This window comes from Nothoprocta perdicaria, unplaced genomic scaffold (genome assembly GCF_003342845.1).
Source record: "Nothoprocta perdicaria isolate Ctin4 unplaced genomic scaffold, notPer1 scaffold_232, whole genome shotgun sequence".
Lineage (NCBI taxonomy): Eukaryota > Metazoa > Chordata > Aves > Tinamiformes > Tinamidae > Nothoprocta > Nothoprocta perdicaria.
The window spans coordinates 960,337-965,301 of NW_020455458.1; positions in this window are offsets into that span (position 1 = coordinate 960,337).

The following is a 4,965-nucleotide window of genomic DNA, read 5'->3' on the forward strand; positions in this document are numbered from 1 at the left end:
TGCTGTGGAGTGAAGGTTAACATTTGCAAAACCAACCCACAGRCACCGATCACTGATCAGTTCATGAGTTGCCTTGCACAAATTTTATTACTTAATTTTTCTGTGCTTTCCTCTTCTGTTTATTGTCTTTAATTATGTTTTCCTTAGGGCTTGCAAGCCTGGCAAACTTTGACTGCTTAAACAACTAATCCTGTTTACTCATCAGATTATTCTAACTTCCCTTTTGGACTGGAGTGCCTATTTTGTTAAATTCAATGGGAACCATTGCTGCTTAGTATCATAGTGATATAAAGTACTGTTTTTGTAAAGCGAAGCAGCAGCTTGTGTGGCCAGTTTGAATAATCACAGTCAAGATTTTAGAGCTATGAAAACAGTAACTTTTGAGGGGGAAAATACTGTAAATGACCTAATAACCAACATCTTATTAAGTTTTTAAAGCATGAAGATTTTGATAAGTGTGCGTCGCTTGTATTGGACATTGCATAAGAAAAAAGGTGTGAAAATAAGAACTGGATTTGACTAACACAGATTTGTCACAACATACGATGTAAGCTCCCACTAGACCTATTTAACAGCTTGTATTTAAGTGAGTGACTAGACAGTTATATTCACCCATTTCCTTCTACTCTTTCAATTGATTAAAAGTTGTTCTTCCTCATTGAGCAATTGYGTAACTGCCATTTGCACAAAAAACAAGAAGTTAATAAATCTTATTTTTTTTTATCATTGTGTGCACATTGTATGCATAATGCTTTAGACATCACTTTTTTTTTGCTAAGTGATACTGAAATTATGATGAATTTTATGAAACCTTGGTTACAGAATTTAGTCCTGGTATTTGTGGTTTAATGGAGGAAATTTTAGACACCTCTTTTTAAATACTTATCCTGGCTTTTTTGTTTTTGTTTTTCTTACTCCTGAGACACCCTCCCTCAACGCAGTCGAAAGTCAATTAAAATGAATAGCAAAACTGTTAATGTCATTAACTTTTCAGTGAGGCCCCTAGTGGGAATAGGAGCTGTGAAGAACTATCTCTAAATTCTCACAATCTGTAAAATTAGCATTCTAAATTAAAAATGATGAAGAGCACGCCCTTCTGGCACAGCAGATGAGCTTTAAAGACAAAATATTTGTTTGTGTTTATTTGTGTGCACGTTCACAATTTTTCTTAAAAGCAAGAAAATCTTAAGAAAGAATGAATATTTATTTATTTYTCTCCTCAGGAAAAAATGGTCATGATAACTTTTTAAATCATCAGGACTAATCCAAGTAAATGGCATACGGCAGAAGGAGCGTGAAARCTGACATGGACATAAGCATCCTTTCAAGTGAGTTTTTGTTGTTGTTTTGATTTACTCTTGTGAGGCAGGTATTTCTCCGAGGGAGGMAAACCAATAGGATTACTCATAATGGTAAAATAAGTGTGTATGTGAATGTTTGCAGACTTAGAGCTATAATGATGCAAGGCTACATAGTTATGGTAAGAATGGGAGAGTAGTCTGTTTGAACACCACAAACTTGGCCAGAAGTTTCAACACCAGTGGCAGTCGGTCATTCAGACATGTGTTTTACCTGAGAATAAGTTAATTTTTCTTGTCACTTTTCTTTTTTTGGGACTACTCTTGACAATATCAGTAAACTATTATATTTCGTTCCATTCTGTTTTCCCCGCACAGAGGCATGGCTTTTCAGAGTACTCGAGCAAGCCTCTGCCCTTGTGGGAGTATCACATACCCAYGGGGCATGCGTGAGACTCACAGAATTAAGGGACTCACACTGAAACATCATTTGAGACATTCAGGYAAGTAAATCAAGTTTGTATGTAATTTTAATTTATAGTTGAAGTATTTAGCTATTTCTGAGAGTTGGAGATAGAGGAGCACCCATACTGTAATGTTATTCRGAAAATGTGGGCTGACACGTTTTGAGCTTTTGCTCTGAACTCGAGCAATGGAAGCAAATGCAAGACCTCCCTTCACCTGGAGGACATTCTTCACACACTGTGGGGCACACACCTTTGTACAAACTTTCATAGAAAGATGTTTCTCAGCATAATTCCTTTCTTACACTTGTATAACACCAAACAGTATTGTCTTTTTGAGTTTCTACTCATTAATTCTTTCATTAGTGAGTGGGTCACCTCCTGTCGAGGTGTTTTCTTGAACTTTACCTCATTGGTGTGTGTTAATTTCTATTGCTGAATATGTTCTTAACTATGCAATGTAAGTTTAAAAAATATATATAATCTCAGTATGAACTTCTTCCCAATTGGGTAAATAGAAAGTTCTGTTGAAACTGCTCACCATTTTGAGATTTTTGTGGTTAGACTTGCAGGAAAAAAATRAGAATAAAATAGGAGCTTGTTTAATAGTGGCCTGCATCATTTACAGGACTTTCATGAGCTCTCCTGTCAGCTCACGTTAACCAGAAGTCATTGTCTCCACTGGAAACATTGACAACTAGAAGTGTTTGGTTGCACTGGGCCTCATTACTTATGTTTTGTTACCTTGTGATAATAAGATTTAGTTGGGTGATGCATAGTGGCTGTTTCTGTTGAAAGTGTTTGTGCTTGAAGCTGCCACGTCTCCTCGCATCGTTGCAGTTCTAAGAAGAGGAAAAACATATTTACTGGGAACAGGATGGGATGGCATCTGTGCATTTAAGTAAGTATTTAGTATGTTAATGGTGAGATAAAAAAAAATGTGCAGTTTATGCCACAACTGATGACATTGAGGGGGAATGTATCATGTCCACACCCCACTCTTGCTGTGGTAGAAGTGAGAGGCAAGAGAAGTGGCTGAGTTGAAACAGTGGCTTGAATTTTGTCTTTTTCTATCACAGCTTTTAATGATGCTTAAACACACATTTAATCTCTTTTTAGTTTTAAAACAGTAAGGAAATCTCTCATGAATGTGTCTGGATAACACTACAGACCATAAAAACTCCTTAGAAAAGAGATTTCTAATGAAAACACTGCCGCAAGATTTATTATAGTGGCTCTGAAATTGCGCTGTTATAATAAGGGTTAAGGCTCAATTGTTTGCTATCCAGAAGCAATAACTTTCTCATTGGAATCTGAAAATAAACCTCTATGAATAAAATGACACCGAAGACTTGTTTTCTTGAGACAGCTAGCCTTTCTGTACAGAAGCTATTCTGAAGTCTTGTACTGTAGTTCTGCTGAAAAATTACTCTCGCTTGCCAAATATCTTAATGACTTTTCTCTCAGCAGTTGGTAATGGTGAAATGTTATTCTAGTAACCATAATGTGTCTCATAAAACAATTGCATACAATATGTACTGTACTTCTATTTTAGCGAGCACTTCCATCGGGCTTGTACTGCCAGTAGCCATTTAACATTTCATAGCAAACTGCTTACTAGTCCTTCAAGTGTAATATTGCAGAAACAGTGAAGAAATGCGTGATTAAAAGCATTTGCTGTGAGTGGACCATTTAGTACTACCCTATCTTACAAGATAAACCAGCCTTCGTATATGTAGGCGCTCATCATATAAATGACGCTTCTATGTGGTCATTTAATTTTACGATCTCAATTCTCGCATATATTGCTAACATAAATATAGCATTCTCCTGCAGGGAGGTCTGCTGGGTATTATAAAATCAGTAAGACCTCAATGGGTTCAAATGGACATCTTTTATAATTATTGCTATAAAATTTCTTGACGATGCAGTTTGTTGTCCAATGGGTAAAGAAAATGATTTTCTGAAAGAATGGATTTCGACAAAGAGAGTAACAGAGCTTAGGCATTTGTTCCTATGTTCAAGTATGTTTAAATAATTTCCCTTACTCTTACCTATTGGATAGAAGCCAGTCGGTACCCTGGAATAACTTTTTACAATGAGGCTCTGGTTGGTGCTTGACTGYATTTTCAGTCGTTCTCTGGCTTGGCAAGACAATGAGCATATCTTGGGGGAAGAGGTTAATTTTCTATTTCATGCAATTAAATTCTATTTGCCCAGCAATTCTTTTTACGTGCTATTGAAGAGATGGGGGATTCTGAAAGAGGATGAGGGTGACCGACATATTCTCAGAAGCAGTTTGAGGGAATGCCTATTCTTCAGGACGATATTGTTGGCTGAAAATCATCATTAGGGTCTCTGTTACGTCTTTCTTTAAAAATGTTGCTGTTTGACCCATGTCTGGAAAAAGAAATTCTATCCTGTCTGTTCATATTTCCTTAATAAAATGGCTATTAACTTTATTTTAGAAGGCTGAACAGCCTTCAGAGCCTTAAATCACCTTCCGAGTGGTGGAATTTGACAGCTGAGTCCCTGTGCTCTGCAGTAGGGCAGTAATGCAGCTGTGCTCGTGGACCCTGCGGAYGGGGAGGACACAGCAGAGAGCAGAGGCTCTACGTTACTGATGAGGAGCTGAGCATTGGTGATATAAACATGGATTTCACCAAAATTAGTGATTCATGCTAGTTTGTGATCTGATCATTCTTAATTTGCCTGTCTTAGTGTGCACAGGGAAAGTCCATGCATGTAGGTATTCTCTGTGCCTTTCCCTTTGATTGTATTTTACAATATATGTATCACTTACATAACACATAYAGCTTCAGAAATGTGTTGCAGCTATCTGATTGTCCTGTGTCAGTAAGAAGGATATTCTGATCTCCAAAGCATATCCCCTAGACAGGCATATAACAACAGACATTTAAAGCTAACCATGTATTAGAGTGGGAAGTGAGGAGTGATATACGTTTGCCCTAGGAGTTAACTGGATGGTTACCACATAATTTTAGTAATGAACTTGTATGTTCACAGCTGATAAATAACACCACAGTAACCTCTGATAAGAGATAGGTAGCAAATAAGTTAATTTGTCACCACTCTTGTGTTCATTAGAAAAAGGTCTAAACAAAGGCAAAGCAAATGCTTTATTAATGTATCTGGGTTTTGGGGGTTGGCAGCTAGTATTTTTGACCTTTTTTTTTTTTTTT